Source organism: Microtus oregoni, unplaced genomic scaffold, assembly GCF_018167655.1.
Source record: "Microtus oregoni isolate MIOR12 unplaced genomic scaffold, Mior012 000045F_ref0000178, whole genome shotgun sequence".
Classification (NCBI taxonomy): domain Eukaryota; kingdom Metazoa; phylum Chordata; class Mammalia; order Rodentia; family Cricetidae; genus Microtus; species Microtus oregoni.
Window position 1 is genome coordinate 3,081,120 of NW_024543219.1, and position 7,311 is coordinate 3,088,430.

General features: G+C 43.8%; 1 pseudogene; it reads right to left on the bottom strand.

Moving 5' to 3' along the window:
• Positions 1–6,292: 6,292 nt before the first annotated feature.
• On the bottom strand, positions 6,293–6,771 carry LOC121435119 (annotated as a pseudogene).
• Between the last annotated feature and the right edge of the window lie 540 nt (positions 6,772–7,311).

Sequence of the window (7,311 nt, forward strand, 5' to 3'; positions counted from 1 at the left end):
GAGGCAGAAGGATCAAAAGTTCAAGGTCATCCTCAACTATGCAGTAAGTTAAAGAAAAACCTGGGCACCATAAGACCATATCTCAAAGCACACAAAATATGAAGTTGCATATGTACACATATGGAAGCATTGTATGGTACTCATTGATAGGTGCATGTTTTGTGTTTTTATGATTTGTTGAAAATTGATGTGGGAGTCCCCTCTGTGAATAAAGGAACTGGCTTGGACTGATAGGACAGAGTAGACGTACGTGGGGAACACTAAACTGAATGCTGGGAGGAAGAAGGCAGAGTAGAGGGAAGCCATGTAGCCCCGCCAGAAATAGACACCGGATGGACTCTTACTGGTAAGCCATAGTCACGTGGCAATACACAGATTAATAGAAATGGGTTAAATTGAGATGTAAAAGTTAGCCAATAAGAATCTAGAGCTAATGGGCCAAGTAGTGATTTAAATAATATAGTTTCTGTGTGATTATTTCGAGTCTGGGTGGCCAGGAAACAGACAAATGGCCTCCTTACAGAAGAAAATAAACTTCTAAATGAATGCATTTTATATAGGTACCAAGTCTTCAACTATGGTCACATAAACATAGTTTAATAAGTTTGCCATTTAAACATCAAGAATTGGCTTGCAGATAAAATTTATAGGTCCAATTTCTAACTAGAACTTTTCTCCATGATTGGCTTTAAAACTCAAACATTATAACCACTTTTTTATTTCCTCCACTCAGAAGCTAGAAGTGTTATATGTTTAAAAAATCAGAATCAAGGAGAAATATGAGCATCATTGGGGTTTCTTGCCATTTTCTTTAGACCTTGAGTTCTTAAAGAGGATGGCCCTGGGGACCAGAGGACCAGAACTATCCTCAGCACTAAGTACAATAAGGTCTCATCTCTATGAGGAATCTAAAAAAGCCAGACTCCCAGAATCAGAGAGGATGGTGGTTGCCAACACATAGGAGATGAGAGAAATGGGAAGATGTTGGCCAAAGGGCACAAGGTTTAATTATGATGAATGAGTCATACCAGTGGTTCTCAACCTTCCTAACACTAACCTTTTAATACAGTTCCTCATCTTGTAGAGACTCCCAACCATAAAATTATTTTTGTTGCTACTTCACAAATGTAATTTTGCTACTGTTGTGAATCATAATGCATATCTGTGTTTCCATGGTCTTAGGTGACCCCCAAAGGGGTCACAACTCACAGGTTGAAAACCACCACTCTAAAGGATTCCATTATGGACCATTAATAATTTTTGTTGTGTGTATACAAGTTTGTACATGTGTGTGCACATGGAGGGCAGAAGACAACTTTGTGGAGTTTATTTTGTCTTTCTATATATCTTTTGAGCTCTATATAGCTTTTGACAACCTGGAAAACTCAGGTTGTCAGCCTTTCTAGGCAGACACACGGCCTGCTGAGCCACCTTGTCTACCCTATTGTTGGTCATTTACAACTGTTGTGAAAATAATCTTCAATTTGTAAAAAAAAATATTTAATTTTTTGGTGTGTCTATATGTGGACTTGTGCACATGAATGCAGGGCCTACAGAAGTCAGAAGAGAACACTGAATCTCCTGAAACTGGAGTTGCAGACGCTTGTGAGCAGCTGGATGTAGGTGCTAGGATCAAAACTGCGGTCCTCTGGAAGAGCAGAAGGCTCTTCTCACTGCTGAGCCATCTCTGCAGCCCCCTCAAACACCTGATGAGACTTCTTCCCACCAACAAACATAGCTGCTCCTCCCTATCCACAAGGGGCTGCTTCCAGGACACACACGTCTCCCATTCCTTGGGTTCTAAAATGTATGGATACTCCAGTCCCTCAGTTGCCTTTAAATGACAGAATACCTTACAACATAAATCCTATGTAGACAGTTATCTGTATTGTTGGGGATCCTCACAGGATGAGTCTGTACATTTTCATTTCTGACACATTAATTTTCAAGCGGTTCTGATTCACTAAAGGGAGTCACTGGCATGGAGAACTGTGCAATTCTTTAAACCAGCGCTAAGGAAATGCATTCTCCTCTTCCTAGAATACTTAAGCCTTTTTGTAACCTAATGTTGTTTCTCTCTCTCTCTCTCTCTCTCTCTCTCTCTCTCTCTCTCTGTTTTGTTTTGTGATGGGGGGGGGGAGAAGTCTTCTGTTTTGTGTTAATTTCATTGGTTAAATAAAGAGACTGCCTTGGCCCTGATAGGCCAGAAAATTAGGTAGGTGGAGTAGACAGACAGAATGCTGGGAGAAAGAAGCCGAGTCAGTCAGTTGCCATGATTCTCCCACTCCAGACACACGCAGGTTAAGTCTTTCCTGGTAAGCCAGCTCTTGGTGCTACACAGAATATTAGAAATAGGTTAGATCAATATGTAAGAGCTAGCCAATAAGAGGCTAAAACTAATGGGCCAAGCAGTGTTTAAAAGAATACAGTTTCCATGTAATTATTTCGGGTAAAGCTTGCCGCGTGGCGGGACGACACAGCCCGCCGCTCTTATTACAACAGTTTTGGTTTTCAATACAGGGTTTCTCTGTGGTTTTGGACCCTGTCCTGAAACTAGCTCTTGTAGACCAGGCTGGCCTTGAATTCACAGAGATCCGTCTGCCTCTGCCTCCCAAGTGCTGGGATTAAAGGCGTGCACCATCACCGCCTGACCTGTTCTTTCTATTTATACACAGTTACATTTAGAAAATGATGATTTTTTTGTCTAGTTTTCCAATCATGATGCATTTACTTTAAAGAGGGACAATATAATGTTTCTATTGCATAAAAAGGGCTGAGTATCCTTTTCTTTCTCTGCTGCTCTCCAATTCCTTATGTTAGTCTACTTTCTGTGGGACTGTAGAGACCACAAGCCCCATTCTGCCCTCCATCTCATCTCCCTGCATAAACGTTGGTCTGCCCTGCCCTTTTCATGATGGTGCTGAGATTTTAGCTGCTCCCTGTTCCCCATCAGCAGCAATCTCATCTGCCAGGTTCTTTTGAGTCTACCTTGAACTTCAAGTCCCCTGGATCTCAGCTTTTTTTCCTATTTCCTGAGTCGTGGGCTGCTTCAAGAGCTTCTGAACTAGCCTTCTGCTAGTCCTACAGGTAGAAATACTGGTGACTCCCCATTAAATACAAGATGAAGATCAAACATTCCCCACCTAGAATCTGAAGCAAACCCCACTATTCTTGGATTCATAGCCTTCTTGGCCTCATTTTCTACCATACTCCCCATGCCCTTCCCATACAGGCGTTCTTCCCAAATGTGTCTCACTGTATCAAATGACAGTCCCTTCGTTCAAGTACCCGGACAGTGAGTCCTTCACGGGAAAGCCACTGGTGAGTATAGTTTCCTTTTCCGAATTGCCAGAACGGGTCTACCTCTTCTAACAATACTCCCATCACGACTCCTCCTCCATCAAACACAATAAACCTGGGACATTTGCAGTATATATCATAGTAATTTTAATTTTATACAGCCTTTCTCCCCCTAGATTATAAATTTCTCAAAAGCAAGGACTGTAACTTTGAATCATTTCCACATATTCTAGCAAGACCCTTCATTCCCAGTGGGCACTTTATAAATATTTGTTACAGAAATGAGCAAACATTTCCTTGAAATCCGAGTGGGTTAAGCCACGGTGTGAGAAAACTCCTCAGGATCCTGATATGGGCTCCAGCTCTGCCCATTTGCTTTCTGTCTCCTCACTGACAGAAACATGTTGGACATTCTACTATGTGCTATAGAAATGAATGAGACAGGAAGGAAGGATCTGAGGACGTTGAGCAGAAGGGACTTTACAAACCCTGCTCCTTGGCTCGTGCTCAGAGTGCTGCATGGACGTTGTCCTGATCACGAACAATAACATTGCATAAAGTGCTGATAACCTAATGGGGACATGCCAATGTCCTTTGGAAGTCCTTTGATCACATTAATATATTTCTTCCTTGCTTGGGGCTCAGAGAATGAGGATGACAGAGAAGACAGAGAAGGAGCAAGTGGCAGAAAAGAATGACTTGGGAAAAACGAAAGGTCCAAGGAGCAAGTTAAAAGGGCTAGAGGTGATTGATAACCTTCGGGGTGTCTAACTGGTACCTTGCTCTGCCCATGGCCCCTGCTGGTCTTTGATCTTCCTCTCAGCTCATCCCATCTGCCTCCTCGTTGGAAGGACCAAGAGCAGGGATGCAGCTACTTCTTCCTTGGCTCCATCTGCAGCTTTGCTTCCTTACGGCCTGAGTGGATATACACAGGTATCGAAATTTGAAGGGACTCAGTTAGGGCTGTGGCTCAATGGGGGAGCACTTCCTAGCACGAACAAAGCCCCAGGCTCTAGACTAAATTGGAGGGGCATTTTTGTGGGTCAAAATATGTTCCCCAAAATGGTATGTTCAAATAATGGCCCCCAGATACCAATAAATGTGGCCCTGAGTGAAAATGAGTCAGATAGCATTGAATTTGCAGATGTAATTAAATAAACATAAGGCCATACTGGATCAAAGGAGGACCCAGTTCCACAGTCCCTTTAAAAGAAAAGGGGGATGACTGCAACATGCACGTGCCAACAGCAGCAACAGCGATGTGATAAAGGAAACAGGGACCAGAACAATGCAGCAGTAAGCCATGGAACCGAAGTTAGAGGAGGCAAGAAAGGATTCTCCACAGAGCCTTCAGGAGAGGCATGACTGCCAGTGCTTTCAAACCTCCCCCACCTGGGAGAGAACGCACTTTTGTCATCTTGAGCCATCCGGTTGGTGGGCATTTGCACGGCACCCCTACGAAACTGATACAGGGACTAAGGAGATTGAGTAATCAGAGACCTCGGAGCAAGAAGAAAGCTATGAAAGTTCTCCCCTCCCAAGGCGGAAGCTAATCCATTTGGCTCGTGTCACTAAACAATGTGGTCTGCACTACTTAGAAACTATTCTGTAACATTAAGTTCTGGCTGGGCAATTTCACTTTATTAAGGCTTGAAATCCCAACCAGAACAAAGAAGCTGCCACTGAAGAAAACATGGGAGTCAGCCAACTCTTGGCATCCAGTAGTTAATAAATACTTGTTGAATGAATACATGGAAATGGAATTATCAGAAAAGATCCTAGGACATAAAAGCAGAACTTCTAATCCTGAGCCCCAGAATATGGAGCTTTTGCCGTCTGAGCTGAGAAACTCAAGAGCTGTAGGGGAGCTCCAAAATTCAAGAGGAGTGGGCCTGGCATGATATGTGTATAAAGCAATGGGCTAAGGCATTGCAGAAAGCTCTCCAGTCAGGGAAACAGAATGGATGGATCCTAGGATGGATCTGAGAGGTAATGGAGCATGTACTCATGGCTCATAAAACACGTAGTGAGGCGAAATAATTGGTCATGATGCAAGCAAAGAATGCTTCATCTTTCTTTGTTTGCAGTTTCCTCCTCAGCATCTACTGATTGTCTCTAGCAGCAAGCAGGAGCAGTTGTCAAAAGGCTCCAGGTGAGATGCTGGCCACACTGCCCCTCCCTAACAGCCCATGGGAATCTCTCCTTCCCCAGCACCCAAAGACCCAAACCACCCCGACTGCACCAGGATCCTGCAGCCCTTCCCCTTCAGGTTATATGCAGTCTTCAGAGCAAATTGCTGCCTGGCTCCATCTGGAAGATTTCCAGCCTCCCCAGGAACAGAGCTTTTATTTGCTCTGGGTTCTCTGAGTGGCACTGCCCAGTTGAACTTCTGAAATGGTGGAGTATTCTACCTACCCAGACCTCTACTAACTTGAACTGTAGTAACTGTAACGGCTGAGCTTGCTTTAAACTTTTGACTTAATTAATTTAAATTTAAGCAATTTTTTCGCGGTTGGTACCTACTATATCTACAAGCCAGTGTTAGATGTTTAAGGAAATGGACCATCTTCATTGCGTCTCTCTTCTCCTGCCTCCTCACCCCTGACTCAGTGACAAGAACCAGGTCATGAGCATCCTGTCCCTGTTCTGCCTGTGGAGTAAGAAACATTTTAGGGGACTGGTGGAGTTGCAAAGGACCCCACTATCCACCCATCTGGATAAGCCATCACTGAAAGGAATTTGATCACAGGAATGAATTGACCCTGCTCCACTTGGATTTTCATCTGACAGTTCAAGTGACCTGTATGTCGGTCACTCAGCACTTTTTAACAGCCACTAAGTGACTTTTTTTTTAATCAATTAGTGGGAAAAATTTAATAATATCTGAATAGGAAAGACAGAGTGAACCAGCATTTTCTTTCAGGAAGAAGACACCACACTTCAACTTAAGAAAACCCCTTTACGGTCCAGGTCTTTTATTTCCTTTTGTACTTCAGGCCAGAAATTTGTACGGAATGGGCTCCAGCAGCTCAGGCTCCATCCTGTTAGTCCTCACGATGTGTGCTTCTCTGGGTAGAGCAGACTGGTGCTTCAGCTGAACCCAGGTGCTTCTCTTTGGCTTCCTGTTTCTTCTGGTCGTTTTCCATCACCTGCTTCAGGAAGTTGTCTCTGCTCTTCGAGTACTTGATGTGTTCAATCCGCACAGTAATTCTCTTGGCAAGAATCTTGCCCCTAACTTGCTTGTTTACAATGATGCCCACAGCATGCCGAGTGACACTGTAGACTCTCCCGGTTTTGCCATGGTAACATTTATGAGGCATTCCTTTTGAACAGTGCCCATTCCCTTGATGTCTACAATATCGCCCTTCTTGTAGATTCGCATGTGCGTGGCCAAAGGAACAACTCCAAGTTTCCTAAGGGCCTAGAGAACATATAGCGAGTGCCCCTCCTCCTTCCCTTTGTGCTTGTCATGCTGGCGAGTTACTGAGATGGCTACCATGGCCAAAAATGCCGCTAAGTGATAGACTGTCACACTGCTCAGGAGGGGCTTCCCTCTAACTGGGGGGAACTCATCATTCATCAATGAAATAAAATTCATATTAAAATTAGATATTCAGGAAATGTGTGTCTATTGTCTAACTTTAGCTTATTTGTTTTGTCTCTGTCTCTGTGTGTGCGTGTGTGTGCACGCACATGCACATGCGTGCACACACTAAGTAACTGCTAGTGACCTTGGAGACCAAAGATGATGATCTGCCATGTGGTTGCTAAAAACCGAACCCCAGTCCTCGCAAAAACAGCAAATGCTCTTAACCACTGAGCCATCTTTCCAGCCCTCAAACCTAGGGTTCTTACAAGAAGATACTGTGCCTTTTCTATGGTACAAAGACTCTTCCATCTCAGTCAGAACTCTCACTACTTACCGTGGTTCTCTCTGAGTTACATCAGGGACTCTTGGGAAATCTTAGAAACAGTCCCCATCTAGTTCCTACCAAACCTGAACTTGCCTTT